The sequence below is a fragment of the Panthera leo genome, chromosome B3 (assembly GCF_018350215.1).
Source record: "Panthera leo isolate Ple1 chromosome B3, P.leo_Ple1_pat1.1, whole genome shotgun sequence".
NCBI lineage: Eukaryota > Metazoa > Chordata > Mammalia > Carnivora > Felidae > Panthera > Panthera leo.
Genome location: NC_056684.1, coordinates 45,333,572 through 45,354,388, shown reverse-complemented (window position 1 = coordinate 45,354,388; position 20,817 = coordinate 45,333,572). Strand labels below are relative to the sequence as shown.

At 43.4% G+C, this 20,817-nt stretch overlaps 1 protein-coding gene across 1 annotated transcript in view; it reads right to left on the bottom strand.

The window, feature by feature from the left end:
• MYO1E (myosin IE) overlaps positions 1–20,817 on the bottom strand; it is a 214,086-nt gene that overhangs the window by 135,897 nt on the left and 57,372 nt on the right. The window lies entirely within an intron of this gene.

The window sequence follows — 20,817 nt, the reverse complement described above, 5'->3', positions numbered from 1 at the left end:
TCACCAGTGTGTCAGTGAGCATTTTTCTTCTTTGGTTCATCCAGGAGAGAGGAGGAGACCATATACTGGGTAACTACAGCCTGCAACTCCCTTCAGACACCCAGAAAAGGGAGGCCATTAAATGTGCTGTGTAAATACAATAGGCCTAGTGTTGGGCAGGGCCTGGCTGGGAGGGGGTGATCATAAATACCTTCTACTCTTCCAGGAAGAGTATCCTGCACAGTATTTTTAGAGAGCAATGTGGGAACAGGTATCAAAATTCTAGTCACACAGACCAATATATAAACAGTGACTTAAATAAAAATAAAACTCACACTCTATTCGTTCCAGCAATTATTTTTAGGAATTTACCTCAAGATATACCAAGTATGTATGCCATGATGTACGTACAGGCCTGCTTGCTGTCGCAAAGTCGCAAAGTCCGTGCTGGAGAAAGTGGGCACATGATTCGGGGCCGGAAGAGAATATGGCAGCCCCTACAAAGGAGTTCTGACAGTCATTAAAAGGAATCTGCTGGGGTGCCTGGGTGGCTCAGTCGGTTAAGCATCTAACTTTGGCTCAGGTCATGATCTCATGGTTCATGGGTTCGAGCCCCACGTCAGGCTCTATGCTGACAGCTCAGAGCCTGGAGCCTGCTTCAGATTCTGTGTCTCCTCTCTCTGCCCCTCCCCTGCTCACACTCTGCCTCTCTCTCTCTCTCAAAAATAAATAAACATTAAAATCTTTTTAATAAAATAAAAGAAAACAAAAGGAATCTGCTCATGGTGACATAGATCTTCAAATACCCACTTTCATGTAAATAGCAACCTATATGTGGATTGAAGTACAGAATGACCGCATTTGCCTAAATTTTTTAAAAGACTTGTGTTTCTTTTCTTGAAAAATACACAAGTTTCCATTGGGAAGAAAGCCTCGGGTTTTTGGGACAAGGGTGACTTCTACTTTCCATTTTAAACTTTTCTGCAGTTTAGTTTTGTTTTGTTTTTTAACCCTATATGCATGTGTTGGTAAAATAATAAAATGAATAGAAATGTGGAAAATGATGACACTATATTAGAGAATTTTCTGGAGGTGGGGTTGGGTGTTGATGGGGCTCTCCCCAAAGTGGGATCATCACTGTAAGCCTGGGTTCTGTGCTGCTTCCAGATTTGAAAAGTAGGTTGAGAGATGTTGCCTGGATGAAAAGATATTATCACATCTGTGATGGTTAGCTGGTCCATGAGCACAACAGGACAGCAGATCTGATTTCCAAAAAAAAACTGGGACTCGAATACCCCAATGTTTCAAGTGTGTCACCCTAACCGGCAGATAAACCATATTCTTATTGTGCACAACGGACAATGGGTAATGCTCTGGCCTGTTGTTCAACGGGACTTGTTTTTTTAATGGGATTTTTCTGTCCTAGTGAGTCATAACAGGAAAGGAACAGAGCTCTCTGTTGTACTTTAATCTTTTAATTGACTGTCTAGGATTTCTACCTTTTGCAGTTCTGCTATTTGACTGGAATGAAACACTTCTATTGCAAATGATGGAAAAAACATCGACCCTAAATATTTTTTCCTCTGAGCTGGGCACTGTAAACCCACACTGGGCTTGCAATGGGTTTCAACTTCATGGAATTTAGACCCCCCCCACCACTACTTTAGTAATGTGAACATGTATGTTTGAAGCAAGCATGTGTGGGTATGTTGAACTGCAGTAAACAGAGTGCAAAGAAGTGTTTCTGGAAGAGTGGGGGGTGGGGTGGGGCTGAGGCAGTCTATAGCCAACAAATACTCTCATTCCCTCAACGCTTGGGGTAAGTGGAACTTACGTTTACTGAACACATAAAGACGTGATATTCTCACATGATCTCATTTAATTCTCACAGCCTTGCTGTCATGAACACTATAATCCCTTGCCAGTATTTTACAAGTGGTAAAGTGAGTCCTAGGATTATAATGTACCAAGTTGCTTGGAGGGGCGAAGGGACAGTACACTGGGGGTTTGGGACATAAAGTATGGGCAGCCCTCAAAGAGTACAGAAGATATGCTCATTGGTTTCATTCATATTAAGTATATGTGACCTAACCAAGAGTTCAGAATTTGTATAACATTTCCACATACATGATATCAGTTAATCTCTGTGACAAAGAGCCAGGGCTGACTTCCTTTTCTTTGTTCTTTCTGCTACACCACAATTCACTTCCAATACCGTCGTCAAGGTCAAATGTCAATAGATGCTGGCTCCAGGATCACTAGGTCCAGCGGTCTCTAGCCAGGGTTGGCCTGAGTCAACCTTCTGGAAGTGACTAGAGCAGACATAATTTATCATCCAAACGGGGCCACTCTGAGTGCAGAAGGGAGTGTTGTTAATAATAAAGCTGGAACATGAGGCATGAACTGGGTCTGTCTCGGGTTGCATGGCTGTATCTGTGACCAACTTGATCTCAGAAAAGTCATGGGCAGCCTTCGAAGACAAGCCCTCCCAGCCAGTATCCTGTGCTACTTACCCACATATCTCTCACGAATCGCTCAGCCTCTTGGGCCTCCGAGCTGCCTGCTCAATAGAAGGAGGTTCCTGACATTACACTGCCCGCAGGGGTTGCCATGAAGATCTCGAAGATCAAATAAGACTGACGATGACACCAACCCCCAATGCCTCTAGGTAGAGTTGGTCTTACATGATGACGTGATCAGGGGCAAATTGTGGATGGTACACACCAGGCAGACAACATTGAGTGGGGGAGGGGAAAAAGGTTTGTAAAAAAAATGAGAGTTGGTAAAGTGCCCAAATTCTGTTTTAAATGTATACGTGATATTTTTATATACAATATCTCTGTACAGAAAAATGGTTGTTAAAATGCTGCAGGTGTTATATTTCTAAGTGTCCTTTCTGTATGGCTTTCTTTTTCCACTGAGCATATATTTATAAAATGTACACACACACACACATATATCTGTTTTTAGTGAAAAAATATCAAATAAGGCATATGAAAGCACTTTGTGAAGTGAAATGAAATACACACACACACACATGACACTGTGTTCCATATTTTTGTTATTCCATGCCAGCTCAGACCTCCAATTCTTGCCATCTACTCCATGTTGCAGCCATAGTAAACTCTTCTTTATTTTTATTAAAGTTTGTTTGTTTGTTTGTTTGTTTATTAGTAATCTCTACACCCAGTTTGGGGCTTGAGATCAAGAGGTGCACGCTTCTCTGACTGAGCTGCCAACACCCCAACTCTTCATTAAACAGCAATAGGCCGCCAGCAGGAAAAGAAATGGCCTTTCTTTTATTTAGTCGGCCTGAAATGTTGCTTCCAAAGGACTATTTTCTTATCAAGGAACAACCGAAGATGTTTTAAATGAATAGTTAATACAGTTCAGCAATTCCAAGATGCATTTTTTCATAGTCTAATATTCTGAAATTAGGATGTGTCTCTTTATTTTTAGGTAATCTTTATCCTCAACCTGGGGTTCTAACACACGACCCCAAGATCAACAGTCTTGCGCTTGACCAGATGAGCCAGCTAGGTGCCCCAGGATGTGTCTTTATAATCAGCATCGTGTCACAGCTTAACTGGCCGTGGGTTTTATCTTCTGGCTTTTAAATTTTTTTTTTAATTTTTGGGGCGCCTGGGTGGCTCAGTCGGTTGGGCGTCCGACTTCGGCTCAGGTCATGATCTCACGGTCCGTGAGTTCAAGCCCCGCGTCAGGCTCTGTGCTGACAGCTCAGAGCCTGGAGCCTGTTTCAGATTCTGTGTCTCCCTCTTCCTCTGACCCTCCCCTGTTCATGCTCTCTCTCTCTGTCTGTCTCAAAAATAAATAAATGTTAAAAAAAAAAATTTTTTTTTTAAATAAAATTTTTTAAATTTTTATTTATTTTTTTAAATGTTTATTTTGAAAGAGACAGTGTGCAGGTGCACGTGATACGTGCGCAAGAGTTGGGGAGGGGCAGAAAAAGAGAGAGAGAGAGAGAGAGAGAGAGAGAGAGAGAGAATCCCAAGCAGGCCCTGCTCTGTCAGCTCGGAGCCCAACGCGGGGCTCAGTCCCACGAACGACAAGATCATAACCTGAGCTGAAATCAAGCATCCAAAACTTAACTATCTGAGCCACCCAGGTGTTCCACTGTTTTCTGGGTTCTTTTAAAGTGGAAAAATAAAATAATGATGACTCTGTTTCAACCAGTAGCATCTTTTGGCTTGATGACTTATGGCACATAACACTTACAAGGGGCCAGTCACCATCCTATGCCCTTTACAAATATTAAGTCACTGTTTAATACCGTCAAAGATATAAAATATTATAAAGATTTAGATCATTCTGGAAGCATCATACCATGTATCAATGTCATTTCAGGAACTACATGGTTGTTTTACTAGTGGGTTGATGACTGCCCAGTTCTAGAGGCTTTGCTATGAAAATGTTTGCAACAGCAAGGTAATTTCCTCTTCGATTTATAAAGGCATGTTCTGATTTATACCTCTTTCAACCTAAACGTTCCTTCAGTGTTAAGACCATTTGAAGCAGTAAGGTCCCTGCCCCTCTCCCGCCCCACCCCCATACATAGACCTTGGAGGGATTACAATGAGTTGTGACCTTTATTCACAGATGCTATACTCCAGGGCTTCCTAAACCCTTAACTACTTTCACAACTTTTCATTACCCAAGTTCCACCAGAACCATGCTTCAAATTTTTCTATGAACTACCCTTTTTAATTTGACTAAATCCTAAACAATCATCTCCATAAAATCACTAGTTTGGGATGCTAGCTTTATTTCTTCCGTATGTGTTAAAATAATAACAAAGACGTTCAATTTAAAATACACACTTTGGGGTGCACCTGGGTGGCTCAGTGGGTTAAGACTCTCAAGGTTAAGTTTCAGGTCATGATCTCCCGGTTTGTGAGTTCAAGCCCCACGTTGGGCTCTGCCTTAACAGTGCAGAGACTGCTAGGGATTCTCTCCCTCCCTCCCCCTCTCTGCCCCTCCCTTGCACTCATTACCTCTCTCTCTCTCTCTGTCTCTCTCTGTCTCTCTCTCCCCCAAAATAAACAAATAAACTTAAAAATAAAATAAAATTCACACTGTGGGGTTGTCCATACCCATCTCATCGTTTATCATGGTGCATGTTCCATACATGGGGAACTGGCTGCCATTCTCTCTGGATCCTCTCCCACTAATTTTAAGTCTAGCCAAACAGAATTTAAATGGCTGCCCTTCTATTTCCCAGATGTATTGTTCTCTGTTGTGGAAAATCTCCAATGGCAAGACCAGATTCCCTTTTGGATAGCAGGTGAGAGCTTAGGTTTTGTTTTCACAAGTAGAAACTACTCTACTCTACCGAATGTCCTGCACTTTTCATCAGGGGTCCTAAGACCCCTCCTCTAGTCTCCTTCCCTCAGAAAACCCTCCAAACCACACGTGGAACATTTTAGTGGTCCCCCAGGGTGAGGGCTCATCTTGAGGTGGAGGAGGTAATTCTCTCTTGGGCACCTGCAATTTATCCTTTCTCTTTAGGGAAGCACTTCCTAGTATTTACCAGCACTGCTCTTTTTGCCTCTCAGTCTCTAGGAAATCTAGAATGGTGGCTCTCTCTGATTTGGGAGAACATTTTCTTACACAACCGTTACTTCTCATTACCTACCAGCACTGTTTTGAATATTTTATACATGATCATTTATTTGATCCCCACCACCTTACCAGGCAGGGAAACTGAAGCACAGAGAGGTTAAGTATCTTGCCCAGCTGCAACAGCTGGGCTTCAATCCCAGGCCATCAGGCTCTTGATTCTTTGCGTTTAACCATCATACCTACTGCTTCTTATAATAAGGTAAGCGGCTGTTGGAAACAGTAATTGCTTTATTACTATCCATGCTGCATCAGTCTCTTTCAGCTGCACATGAAGCAGACACCTATAACTGGTATGGAGGACACCTTATGCAAAGCCCAGCATCTGGGAGCCCGCAGAGCAAGCAGCCTGGCTCTAACAGGGCCCTGCACAAGTCAGAGAAAGCTCAGTGCCATGGAAACAGCGTTGGGAGCCCATCTGTTCCCTGCCACGTCCCCAGCATGTAGGGCAGTGCCTGGTGGCTCATCTCAGGACTAGGTGTATATGTCACTGTGGCAACTATCAGTGGGGGACCAGGGGTTCTGGGACCAGAGTCTGCCCCAAGGAAGAAAGAAGTTTCCAAAGCTTTCCTATTGCCCCCACCTTGGTGATCAAAGGGAAGAGAAGTTGCCCCTAAAGACAGCTCTCCTTAATTGTCCGTTGTCATCCAGCAAGGGAAAAAAGGCTAATCTTGACCACAGGATGAGTACATTTCATGCTACAGAATAAAATGAATCAAAAGGTTGAAATCCCTTCATAAGACAAATGCTGGTATGACTTCTGTCACTATACTTCAATCAAACAAACGATAAAGATTCACACTGATGTCAGTCTTTCTTTGCAGCTGTGGGCCTGCCAGCTTGACAACATCCTCAAGCACTTAACAGTCATTTCTGGGACCTTGGTGTCAACACTCCGTTTTCGAGTACAAAGGTTGGGGAATGCAATTCCTCTCAGTAATTCAGCCGTTGATTAGAATCAACAGACTTGAGCTTAAGGACAAGCTCTACCTCTGTGACCTTGGGCAAGGTCAGTTTCTTGGAATTTTATTCTCCACAATTAAGGCCATCTATTCAATACCTAAACATGATCTAGGGTTTGTACCTCTACAGACAGGGTTTTCATTAATAAACCAAGAAAAAATCTTATCAGACTAGGTGTCCTGATTTTGGGTCTGAAAATTATGGAAATAAAAAGGGGGGGGGCAACTGAACAATTTCTTGACACATAAAATGAACTATTGCTCTGTACCATGAAAGAAAGAAATCCTAATTTAAGTGTTGTTCTGAGGAAAAATAAATATGCAGAGACTTACCAGCAGACTATAGCAGAGTTGATATCATTCGGATTAAAAATAGTCTCCCAGGACTCACTATCATTTACAGCATCTTTCTATACTGATTGCAAAAGATGCATTATTTATTTCACACAAAATGGTGGTGGTACGACAACCTAAGATAATATTTTTAATATGTTTTAATATTATTTAATTTTCTGGAAAATGAACTGTTTGGGCATATCTGAATGGGAAAATTCAATTTACAAAAAGGTTGAGGAAATTCTTTTCTTACATATATGTATACATATTTTTTTTGTTTTGTTTTGGAGAGAGAGCATGTGTGAATGAGGGAGAGGGGCAGAGAGAGAGAGAGAGACAGAGAGACAGAGAGAGAGAGAGACAGAGAGAGAGAGAGACAGAGAGAGAGAGAGAGAGAGAGAGAGAGAATCTTAAGCAGGTTCCATGCTCAGCACAGAGCTAGATGCAGGGCTCAAGCCCCTGACCCTGGGATCATGACCTGAGCCCAAATCAAGAGTCAGACAGTGAACCGACTGAGCCATCCAGGTGTCCCTACCTATATGTTTTTAAAGTCCGTGTGGAAACACCAAAAGGGTATAATGAGTAGGATTTTAAGTGGAGGCACAACAGGTAAGGTGTTAATATGTCATCTCCTACTTAGGGGTGCTGTTTCAGGATGTGCTAAGAGAAGGATCTGGAATGTGATCAGGGGTGTCTCAGGGACACGGGCAGCCTTTGTCATGGATTAGCCATGGGACTACTAAGTCCAGAAGTTGAGGTCAGGGGTGATGGGCACCCCCTGAGCACCAAAGTCACAAGCCAACACTGAACAACAAAGTACAGAAGTGAGAAGTGCCTTCCAAGAATCTTCTGTTTTTGGCATGGGCACAACTGGACCCTCTGCTTGCCTGATCTGGCCCGATCTATAGCACACTGATGCCATGTTGCTCTAGGGCAAAATGTAGTCAAAAGGCATTGCTCTAGCAGCTTTTCGGGTATAAACAAGGCATGTTTACTAGATCCAGAGAGATCCTGGGCTACAGAGAAGCAGGCTGATAGGAGAGGAGGGTTCTGTGGGCCTCCTGAGCAGACACGATCAACATTGAGGATCAGCGTCATCAAGGGTGCTGAAGGCTCGGAATAGCTCCAGGTGTGAAGGTAAAATACTCAGTCCCATGTCTCACTCCATTTCATCACTTGGCAGAGGACATGAAACTCACCCTGCCATTTCTTTTCAAGACCCACACCTTGGACTTCAGGAAAGGATCAATGGGGCTGGGCTGATGGAATTTAGGAGGGGGTGAGGAGAATTAAAAGCCCCAGGGTAAACAGCAAAGCAGGCTGTGGTCTCCTGAAGCTCTGTTATCAGCTTACCTCTCAGAAGCCACACCCGGGACTGTCCAAGGCCAGCACAAGGGTGTGGGTGTCTGTGCAGCAAGGAGGAGCAGAGACAGATTTCATCTTGTATTTCTGTGTCCCTTGCCCCCAGAATTTCCAAGGGGCTTACCACCTACCTGCTGTGCACCCTCACTGTCAGTTCGGTAAGCACGTCATGGGGATGAATTTGCAATAAAACCAATCTGGGAAATCAATACAGCTTCACTCTGAGCTTATCCGGACCCTGGTTATGGCATCCTTCCAGGTTTGGGGGAGGCCACCCACAGGTAGACTTTGTCCTCCTTTGATCACCTAAAATCCTTACTAAAGGCTCGACTGCAAGCAAATACAAATTTCTTTTTCTTCAGATCTTTATTTATTTATGTTTTTTTGAGTAGGCTTCATGCCCAGCGTGGAGCCCAATGTGGGATTTGAACTCATGACCCTGAGATCAAGATCTGCGCTGAGATCAAGAGTCTGACACTTAACTGACTGAGCCACCCAGACCCCTTCTTCAGATTTTTAAAACTACAGAAATTGAGAAGGGAGGTAAAGAAAGGCAGAGAGAAAGAGAAAACCGACTTTCTGAGGGGAAGACATTCTTAACAGCATAGAGGTCTTAGTACCCCCTACTACTAAGAGGACTTTTATTTATTTATTTTATTTTTATTTTTTTTTCAATATATGAAGTTTATTGTCAAATTGGTTTCCATACAACACTCAGTGCTCATCCCAAAAGGTGCCCTCCTCAATACCCATCACCCACCCTCCCCTCCCTCCCACCCCCCATCAACCCTCAGTTTGTTTGTTTTTTTCATAGAAGATCTACCCTCTTACCAAATTTTTTTTTTTTTTTTAATTTTTATTTTTGGGACAGAGAGAGACAGAGCATGAACGGGGGAGGGGCAGAGAGAGAGGGAGACACAGAATCGGAAACAGGCTCCAGGCTCCGAGCCATCAGCCCAGAGCCTGACACGGGGCTCGAACTCACGGACCGCGAGATCGTGACCTGGCTGAAGTCGGACGCTTAACCGACTGCGCCACCCAGGCGCCCCTGTTCTCAGTTTTTAAGAGTCTCTTATGCTTTGGCTCTCTTCCACTCTAACCTCCTTTTTTTTTTTTTTTTTCCTTCCCCTCCCCCATGGGTTTCTGTTAAGTTTCTCAGGATCCACATAAGACTGAAAACATATGGTATCTGTCTTTCTCTGTATGGCTTATTTCACTTAGCATAACACTCTCCGGTTCCATCCATGTTGCTACAAAGGGCCATATTTCATTCTTTCTCATTGCCACGTAGTACTCCATTGTGTATATAAACCACAATTTTTTTTTTTTAATTTATTTTTGGGACAGAGAGAGACAGAGCATGAACGGGGGAGGGGCAGAGAGAGAGGGAGGCACAGAATCGGAAACAGGCTCCAGGCTCCGAGCCATCAGCCCAGAGCCTGACGCGGGGCTCGAACTCACGGACCGCGAGATCGTGACCTGGCTGAAGTCGGACGCTTAACCGACTGCGCCACCCAGGCGCCCCGAAACCACAATTTTTTTTATCCATTCATCAGTTGATGGACATTTAGGCCTAAGAGGACTTTTTTTTTTTTTAATTTTTTTTTCAACGTTTTTTATTTATTTTTGGGACAGAGAGAGACAGAGCATGAACGGGGGAGGGGCAGAGAGAGAGGGAGGCACAGAATCGGAAACAGGCTCCAGGCTCCGAGCTATCAGCCCAGAGCCTGACGCGGGGCTCGAACTCACGGACCGCGAGATCGTGACCTGGCTGAAGTCGGACGCTTAACCGACTGCGCCACCTAGGCGCCCCCTAAGAGGACTTTTAAAGAAGTTAAGTGTTTCAAGGATATTTAGTAAAAGCAGCATTGTAAGCCTACCAATCTTTAAGCCTCAGTTTCTTTTTCTATAAAATGGGGATAATAACAGTAGCTACTACTAGGGGCTTTTGAGGGCATTAAGTAAGATAATGCATGGAGAATTCATATTACACTGTCTGGCCCAACACAAGTGCTAAGTTGTTAATAATAGCAAGTTGTCACCAGTAGCAAGTGAACACTGGGAGCCAGGAATAGTGCTCTGACTGGATATCTGATGTTCCAAGAAAACTGGAAAATTGTCGTCTCATTGGGCTGATAAGATGATAGCAGAGACAGGATTCAATAATGAAATACAGAATTTTTAAAGTTTCGTGATACTCAAGTGAAGTGGAATTGCATGACATGTGAATGGTCTGAACCCAGATTCTGAGAATAGGAATCTACTGCAGCAGAACAGAAGACAGTTGTTGCCCTGGGGCGCGTGGCTCAGAGCATGATCTCATGGTCTGTGAGTTCGAGCCCCGCATCGGGCTCTGTGCTGACGGCTCCTGGAGCCTGCTTCAGATTCTGTGTCTCCCTCTCTCTCTGCCCCTCCCCCGCTCACACTCTGTCTGGTGCGCTCTCTCTCTCTCATAAACAAATAAACATTAAAAAAAAATTTTTTTTTAATTTAAAAAAAGGAGAAGAAGAAAGACAGCTGGTGCCAGAGAAGGCACGTAGGGGATTTAACAGGCTAACTAAAAAGGAAACCTATAATGAAGAAGTACAGTAAGGACCACTTGAGTAACAGATTGGTACCTTATGGGGAAAAAGTAAAGGTGTTTAAACCAACTACAAAGGAAAAAAAGGTCAGGAACAGGCAGAATGCTTCTATATTCACATTCCAAATCCTACAATTTTAGAGCTAGAAGGGGCCTCGCCTATCTGTCAACCAGTCCAAGCTTTTCCTGTACCGATGAGGAATCTGAGGCCCGGGGAGGTGATTCGTGCCCGTGGTGCCAGCTACTTAGTTGTAGAACCGGGGCTAGAACTTGGGTCCTCCAGCCTCCATGCAGCACTTTGCAGCCCTCTGCTGCCAACCACTCTTGAGCAAACCTGTAGCAAAGGTTTTTATCACCCACAGAGGTTCTGGAAAGAACAAATAAGTCTAGGCATGTAAATATTTGAAATGTCTCAAATAATAAACATTAGCATTTGTGAACCTTGACCCTCTGGCAAACAGACTGTATGAGGGTCACTTGTGTCCATCCAAATATTAAATATTTGAAAAATTAAGATAAACATAAATAGAAGTTTTAAATTTGCCTTCCAGGGGGTTTATCATGCATGCAAAAGTACAGAGATCCCACAGTTTGAGGACCACTTTCCTGGGACCCCTTGCCTTCCACAGGCCTCTGTTTATGGGCAGTGGGGAGGGCTGGGAGTGGGGAGGGGAAGTCCTGGCATTGGCTTAAAACTCAGAGGCAAGTAGGTAAAGGAGAAAGGCACTCTCCAGAATATGGGAGGGAAATGTCAGCAGAAATTGGAAAGCTATAATCTAACTAGCGATCTCTGGCTGTAGAATTCTATGGTGCCCCTTCCAGTAGGAATTTTTAAATCACTAAATCACTAAAATTGAAATCACTAAAATTGAAAACAAAACACAACCTAACCATGTCTGATGTGATTGTGGGGCATGGGTGGGTCACAGCAGTTCACCGTTCACAACACCATAGGAAATCCAAGAAATCCCATTGCTTACTGTATTCTGCAAAATGTAATATAGCATCCAAAAGGCAACCCATGCCACCAAAAGGTGTGATCCACAAAGCTTCGGGAACAGGGAACGGGCATTGCTTTTCTTGAGCACCTACTATGTGTTAAATACTATGTTAGGTGCTTTCTTTCACTTGGACTCCAAGGAACTATAGAACCAGCGACGTACTCTGATCCCCAGGTAACAGATGAAAGACTTGGCCAGAGAGAGAGTCATGGAGTCCAGATCCGTTCTCAGGTTTGGTGGGTTTAGGAACCCACAGGAGCTTCCATCGAGGCTATGGTGGAAGACAAAACAAGTGGATTCTCCACACTGTGAAAATCCCTCCAGGGAGACCCATCACCCGACGGCAAGGTTTCAGGTGCAGCACCGAACACTGCCCTTAGATCCCACACGGCAATTTGAATGAAGGATCGCCTTGGCTGTGGAACAGAGATCGCCACTCTACACATTTTAGGGGCATTTTAGGCACACTGATAGGACTGACGTGTAGAAGGATAACGGGTGCTGTGAGAAGCCTCAGTGGAGCTGGGAGGCCAGAGGGTTGGAGCTACCTTGCGACGCTGGGCCTCTGCCTCTGCCCCCTCTCCTTCAAAGTACTCCTCATAGCCTGCTTCAAACACAGAGCCCCACACCTGGGTCTTCAGTAAGGGCAGGCTTCTCATTCACTGTTCTTTGGGGAATAGATGCTGGTCTCCTTCTATGGCAAAGGTGCTTTTTACCACAATGAAGACACTCAAATACGTTAAAAATAACCCCACAGAAAATCTCTTTGAGACAAAATAGGCAAGACAAATGTTAATTGCCAAAACAGTCACCAGTAGGGAGCCGCGGGAGGAATATACTAGAGAGCTTCCCAGGTCTAATGGCATGCCACCTCCAGCCCTGCAAAGTCAAGAGCGGACAGCAAACTCTGATCTTGTTTATAGTGTGGACAGGAATGGGAGTCAAGGGGGCTGGGACTGACACCCAAATGATCCCAAAGCAGTATTACTAAGAAATCACTTTAGACAAGGATTTGAGACCAAGTGAGACCTGCTCTCTGTGTTAGGTAGAGAGTGCCCACCCAGTTATGGAGAAAACAGTGCACTCAGTTTTGGGCAGGGCAGTGAATAGACATTGGAGATCAACATTACCACCTCACAAAGAGGGTTGTGCTCAAAAACTGCCAGCCAGACCCCAAGTGGATTTGCAAACACATTTGCATGGTTTCTGGTTGCAAAAATGCTGAGAAGATTTGTCTACACTCTGCTCCCAAAGGCAGAAAAATCCCTTTCTACCTGAGTCCCAGACCCAAAATATGAGGACAAGTAGCACCAGTGGTCCCAATATGCTCTCCCTGGCTGTGACCCCTTCACTGCCTGGGAGTTGGGCCAAAAGCACAGTATTACTTACTGATCAAATAGCTGATACCCTAAGATACCTGGAAGTGACCACACTATCAGTTAGGGTTCACTGGAACCAAAAGCAAAACGTTTCATGGTTTGTTTGATGAAATTTGGCTTTAAGGTTCAGAAGTAGCTGCTGGTTTTGCATATACAAGAAAAGCTCATTTTGAATTTTTTTTTTTTCAATTCAGCGGAGCAAGAGCACAAGGTTAGGCAAGAGAAATAGCTTGAAATCCTGGGAAAGATAAAAGGAAAATGATTTAAATTAAACATGCGGGAAACATTAAAGAAGAGAAAGACATAAGACAACCCTAGAGATCTAAATATACAACTTAAGAATAGTTGTTTGATCATCGGGCAAGCGTGTGAATAAATAAAATACTATAAACGCTCTAAAGGAAAAAAAATTAAGAAAAAAGTTTCCTTCCGACTTCCATTCTAGGAAAACCACAGTTTTTTTGTTTGATACAACTACAGTTCACACGCCAGACGGCTATATTCAGCTTTGAAAAGCCTATGTAACATTCTCTAGTTAAAAAAACAGTAAGTGAACCAATCATTGCCTGTCGGTGGGTAAATTTTGTTTGGTGGGTGGCTTTGTTTTGAGTGGGTGTGAATAAAGGCAAGGGTGATTTTATTTAAAAATTTTGGAAGGCTCAGTCAGTTAAATGTCCGACTTCGGCTCAGGTCATGATCTCAAGGTTTGTGGGTTTGAGCCCTATATCGGGCCCTCTGCTGAAAGAGTGGAGACTGCTTCGGATCCTCTGTCTCTCTGTCTCTCTCTGCCCCATCACCACTTGCATTCTCTCTCAAAAAATAAATAAACAAAAAATAAAATAAAATAAATTTTAAAAAAATTAAAAAAAATTTTTTGTAATTTAAAATTTTTATCCTTAAAAAACAAAAAACAAAAAACAAAAAACCCCGTGGTGGTTTTACAGGATTCAGTTGTTGTTTTTTTTAAGTTTATTTATTTATTTTGAGAGAGACAAGAGACAGTGCTAGTGGGGGAGTGGCAGAGAGAGAGGAGACAGAGAATCCCAAGCAGGCTCTGTGCTATCAGCACAGAGCTGGATATCGGGCTCGAACTCACGAAACCGTGAGATGGTGACCTAAGCTGAAACCAAGAGTCAAACGCTTAACCGACTGAGTCACCCAGGCGCCCCCAGGACTCAGTTTTGAAGAGCGGTTTGAATAGTTTCAAACATATTCAATTGGCGTTTCCCCGGTCTGCAAATAAAAGTCTGTACCACCTTTTCTTAAAGGTATTTCTGCAGCACTTTCTGGCTATGAGTTTGTACACTTTCTGTCTGTAGAACTGTCATTATTATTTAAACTTACATAAAATGCACTTCAACTGGCAGGCACGTGAGGTGTGAAATTAAAAGTGTATTCAGGAGGAATAAAACTGAAGCTCGGCACCAGGATGGACAAGCATGCACAGTGTTAGAGATGGCGATGTGAGGTCTAAAACAATGTGTCGTTCCTCTCTATTCTGTTTTGCCCCATTGTGTTTTGAATAGACTGAATCACTGCCCAGCTTTGGGGCCCAGCCTCTGAAAGGCCCCATTGTAAGGGATATGCTTTCCCCCAGCAGAGTTAAGGTTGCTGTAGTAACCTTCACTATGAATTTCCTCACCAGTGGGATGAAAATCTCAACTGAATTGTGACATTACTATAGTTACAAACAAGACTGCAAAATGAGCATGGGCCTACCCATTTAGAGGGTCTTCTCTTATCTGAACACAACCCGCTATCTGCTGCCTGAGTCATCCACAGAGCCAAAGAAGGGACTGAATTTCTACAAGTCGAAGAAGTGAACCTGTAAACCATAATGGAGGATCCCTCCCATTGGTGTGCAAGCAGTGGGAAACCAGGAGTGTGCAGACCAAGGCAGGGGCCTCACGGTGCATGAACGACTTCAACCACGTGGTTGCTGGGTTAGGAGAGCCACTTTTCTGGTGCTGAGCAGGGAAGCATGGGTATCCATGGTCCAAATGCTACAACCAAATGCTACAAGCAAAGAATAAGTCTGCACTTTGTTTGGAAAACCAATTCACGATTCAGCAGTGCCCCTTTTATTCCTTCAGGGAAAAAAGGCAGAAAGCAATCACCCCAATTTACCAGACATACTAAGCTGGAGTGAAACCACTGTCCAGTAAACTCTATGGATGTAGCAACATGTAGCAACATGTTGCTCTATGTAGCAAGCAACATTCTAAGCTATTTACATATATTAACTTACCTAATTGACCCAGCAAGCCTGTAAAGTCAGCATTATTATTAACCCCCATTTTAAGGATGAGAAACCTCAAGAACAAAGAAGTTATATCACTACCAGTGAGTATTCTCCTGCCAGAACCTATACTCATAATCTCTTTTTTATTGAACTTGTCCACATCAGGCATTGGGTGTTCAAATCTGGAACTCTGGAGCTTGGGAGCAAGAAATGGGCCAGGAACATCAATTTAAGAGTCCTTCATTGGCTATAAAAGCTGTTGCCATAAGGCATGCGTGAGATTGCGCAGAACAGGAAGCAAGCAGGAGATAAAAAAAACCAAGGATAGGAAGCATTTCATCCATTTGTTTGTGTGTTTGTTCACCGATTCATTCATTCATTCCAACAGTTCTGTGCCTACTAGGAGCCAAGCACTGTTCTAGGTGCAGGGATAACACCTGCAGACTTACACAGACGAGGCTCCTATTTTCATCAAGCATACTTTCATTGGTGAGGCAGAAAATCATGAGGATAGATAGGAAGGAAAAATAGAAGCCGCCAAGGAAGGCCAGAGGGGCAAGGCTGAGTACTTGGCACCAGAGACAGGAAATAGGCAGCCAAGATGGAATCCCCATCAGAGGGTGCAGCCCGGGTCACACAGAAAAACCGTCCGCCTTCCAAAGGAAACAGGCCCAACAACTGTAGTCAGGTCCCCATCCAATAAGAGAAATAACGCCCCCTCTACTGTGTCTATTGCTTCCAGTTTTGTTCCTTAGCTGTTTATCATCCCAGGTGAGTCCTAAAGTAACTCTAGGAGGCAGGCAGGGAGCAGGCATAAGGATCTCAGCCTGGACAGACTGGTAAACCTTTCCTGATACTTTAGGGGGAGTGGTAAAGATTCAGGGAGGGCAGAAGAGCAAATTTCCAGTTGGGCTCATCAGCCTTGGGGAACAGCCTCTGTGTTCTCCGTCTAGCATGATAATGGCTATGTCACCCATTGTGGGATATTATTAAGCTGGGCTGTGAGTGTCTCCGTGTGCTGTGTCTCGCCTACTTAGAAATAAAGAGGGGGCAGGAGGAGGGAACAAGAACCAGCAGCAGAGCTAGACTGCTTTTAAACCTAGAGACAGGGAGAAAACAAGCAGCTCTTTAAAAACAATTTCTAAGCTTACTTAAAGGTAGCAATTCCAGCCTAAAAGCCTCTGAGCTTGGTAATACACCCCCCTAGAGAAAGGGCAAAATTATCAAGGCACGGAGAAGAAGGAGACTTCAGGCTGTGGATGAAGGCCCTGCTCCATGCCAACTTCTAAGTGAAATGAGGAATTACAGTAATTCAGCCCACAGTGATTTCCCGTTTTAACCGATGTTTCCTGTTTTCTATGCTGGGCATCATAAGGATATTCAGAACCAGACCCAGAGTTCACAGGCCGCCCTTTCACTGGGCTACATTCTTTTCTGTTCACTCATTGCATTATGTGCAACATTACAACCCAAAACCGATCTGGTTTCTTACTGACCAATTTGCGACCACCACTACTGGTGCTGAGAGAACACACAGCTCTGTGGGGGCAAGATGGGGTTTCTAGAAGAGCCAGCTTGCCTAGCAGCTCCCCAGGCTGATTGCCCTTGAAACAGAGTTGGGACCTGCTGGATGCGGTCTCCACAGGAATCGTCCACATCTGGTTGGGAGGATTTGATTCAGGAGTCAGGATTGGGGGCAGAAAGGGGACAAAAATATCTTTCCTGCCCTTTCGGCAGATTGCTGACCCATCCCAGCATAGAGGGACCACTGGATTTTCTGTTCATTTTGTTTGTTTATGATCATAGAATAACAAAAGTATGTTTTTTTTTTTTAAATCTTTATTTATCATGGGGAGAGAGAGACAGAGACAGAGTGCAAGGAGGGGAGGAATAGGGAGAGAGGGAGACACAAAATCCGAAGCAGGCTCCAGTTTCTGAGCTGTGAGCACAGAGCCGGATGCAGGCATTGAACTCACCAACTGTGAGTTCGTGACTTAGATGCTTAACCGGCCTGAGCCACCCAGGCACCACACAGAAGTATGGTTTTTTGAAAAACTTTTTTAAAAATAATTTTGCCATTTCAGAAAAGTTACCAAAAAACACACAAAGGATTCTTCTACTTGTTACCAATTTGTAACATTTTGCCTCCCTTGCTTCCTTTCTCTCTCTCCCTCTCTCTATATATGTGGATTTTTAAAAAATATAAACCATTGAAAATAGCTTGTATACATCATGTCCTATTGTTCCTTAATACTTCAATCTGTATTTCCTAAGAAAGGAATTTTCTTATATAACCAAAGTAAACAACCTCAGGAAATGTAACATTGATACCATACTTTTTATCCAAGTCAATATTCCAGTTTCATCAATTATTCCAATAATGTCCTATGACAAGATTTTTGTTTGTTTGTTTGGTGCCAGATAATCATGTATTGCATTTAGTTTTAATATTTCTCTAGTCTCCTTTAATTTTTAACAGCTCTTCAGCTTTCCTTCATCCTTTATAATACTGACATATTTAAGAAATCAGGCCAGATAGCAGCAACTTCTTACTCAACACGTCTCCAGAGCAAGAGAAACAAAAGCAAAAATGAACAATTGGCACTTCATCAAAATAAAAAGCTTCTGCACAGCGAAGGAAACAATCAGCAAAACTAAAAGGCAACCGACAGAATGGGAGAAGATATTTGCAAATGACATATCAGATAAAGGGTTAGTATCCAAAATCTATAAAGAACTTCTCAAACTCAACACCCAAAAAACAAATTCAGGGGAGAAATGGGCAAAAGACATGAATAGACACTTCCTCCAAAGAAGACATCCAGATGGCCAACCGACACATGAAAAAATGCTCCACATCACTCATCATCAGGGAAATACAAATCAAAACCACAATGAGATACCACCTCACTCCTTTCAGAATGGCTAACAACAACAGATGTTGGTGAGGATGCAGAGAAAGAGGATCTCTTTTGCATGCTGGTGGGAATGCAAACCCACCAGCAGCCACTGGGGCAGCCGCTCTGGAAAATAGTATGGAGGTTCTTCAAAAAATTAAAAATAGAACTACCCTATGACCCAACAATAGCACTACTATGTATTTATCCAAGGGATACAGGTGTGCTGTTTCGCAGGGGCACGTGCACCCCAATGTTTTTAGCAGCACTATCAACAACAGCCGAAGTATGGAAAGAGCCCAAATGTCCATCGACAGAGAATGGATAAAGAAGATGTGGTGTCGTGTATATAAATAAGATGTGGTGTGGTGTATACACACATACACACACACACACACACACACACACACACACACACACACACACACAATGGAGTTTTACTCAGCAATCAAAAAGAATGAAATCTTGCCATTTGCAACTACGTGAATGGAACTAGAGGGTATTATGCTAAGCGAAAATAGAGAAAGACAAATATCATATGACTTCACTCATATGAGGAATTTAAGATACAAAACAGATGAACATAAGGGAAGCAAAAATAATATAAAAACAGGGAGGGGACAAAACAAAAGAGATCTTCAAAATGGGGAACAAACAGGGTTACTGGAGGGGTTGTGGGAAGGGGGTGGGCTAAATGGGTAAGGGGCATTAAGGAATCTATTCCTGAAATCATTGTTGCACTGTAAATTTAAAAAAATAAATTCAATAAAAACAAACAAAAAAAGAAATCCGGCCAGATATTTTATAGAATTTCCCTCAGTTTGGGTTTGTCTGATGTTTCCTCATTAATTAGATTCAGCTTTTGCTTTTTTTGCTAGAATTCTGGTCAAGTGATTCTGCATCCTTCTCAGGGTATCACATCTGAAGGTACATGATGTTTGTTGATGTTTGTTGGTGATATTCGTGTTTATCACTTGGTTAAGCACTGTCCCATTTCCCCACTGCATAACTGCTATTTTTCCTGTTGTGAGTGCCAAGCAACATGTGGGAAGATACTTTGAGACAATATAAATATCCTGTTCCTTATCAAACTTCGACAACCAACTTCGAGGGAATTAAAACAATTTTTTATGTTTATTTATTTTTGAGAGAGAGAGTGCGTGCACACGTGCGGGGGGAGCAAGGGCAGAGACAGAGAGGGGGACAGAGGATATGAAGAGGGCTTTGTGCTGACATCAGCAAGCCCAATGTGGGGGCTGGAATCATGAGATCACGAACCATGAGATCACAATTTGAGCCAGTCGGATGCCCAATGGACTAAGCCACCCAAGCACCAATGGAATTAAAATTTTAAACCCAGTTACTTGGCATTCAGGGAGAATGCATTACTCTCACATACTGAGTATTTCAGAGACAGACAAGGTGTATGGAACATCTATGTGGGCTTCTCAGAGACACGGTAGCTGGTTTCCTCACACCTGCTGGGTTCCAGGTAGGCTGAGGTTGCTGGGTGGCTGTGCTCCTCCTCTGTGACAAGTTACACCTCCACAGGACATGAAATAATGCATTCCTAGAAGCTGAACTGAAAACCAGAAGTATGAGTCAAGCTGATTGTTAATGGCCCAGACAGCACCATGGAAAGAGGTGTACAAGGAAATCAGGTCTGCCCATATGCAGTGCTATTACATGAGGGATGTTTATCTCTGGTTTCCTTTATCAGTGTGCCTATGAGCCTGCTCCCCCCTCCACGCCCACCCCACCCCCAATCCCAACCCTCCTCTCTTTAGCTCCAATGCTGTCGAATGAGTATCTGTCTACTTGGATGGTGGACTTGGAGGAAGTTCTTTTGGACCAGAAAGCTTGAAACCAGGGAGAGACAAGTGGGTTGGGGGTAAAGAACAACGTGAGTAAGAAGGATGAAGTCCAACCAGTCAGTTCAAAGAGGCTGCCAACAATTGTTCCTCAGCCACAAAGAAGGAAGACCTTTATGACCGACCTTAGATTCCAGACATTCTTGTTCCCACAAGGGAATCTGCTACCACCTGGGATAGTCCTCAAGCATTTTCTTTTTGCTAATAACTACTGTGTGGAACTATTACCTCAGAGGACTTTGTTATATAAGAGCCACCAGTAGATGGCCACTTCCACAACCAGAGCTGCGACAGAGCCTCGGAAAGAAGCCCTGAGCACTCTGTATGGCAAATTATCACAGACATACAGACCAGTGAGCTTATCTGAGACCAAAGATTCTCCTTGCCCTGTCACTCTTATAGCCTGGTGCCCATTCCTGAAAGGTATGTGTAAGTTAGTGATTTTAATAGCTGCGGCTGAATCAACACTAGAAAAATGAGCCTTATGCTTTCCAGGTAAAAAGTTCATATCTAAGATTCATTTCTCCTCTCCTAGATAGAATAATGAGATATAAAGTATTGCTAGCGTAC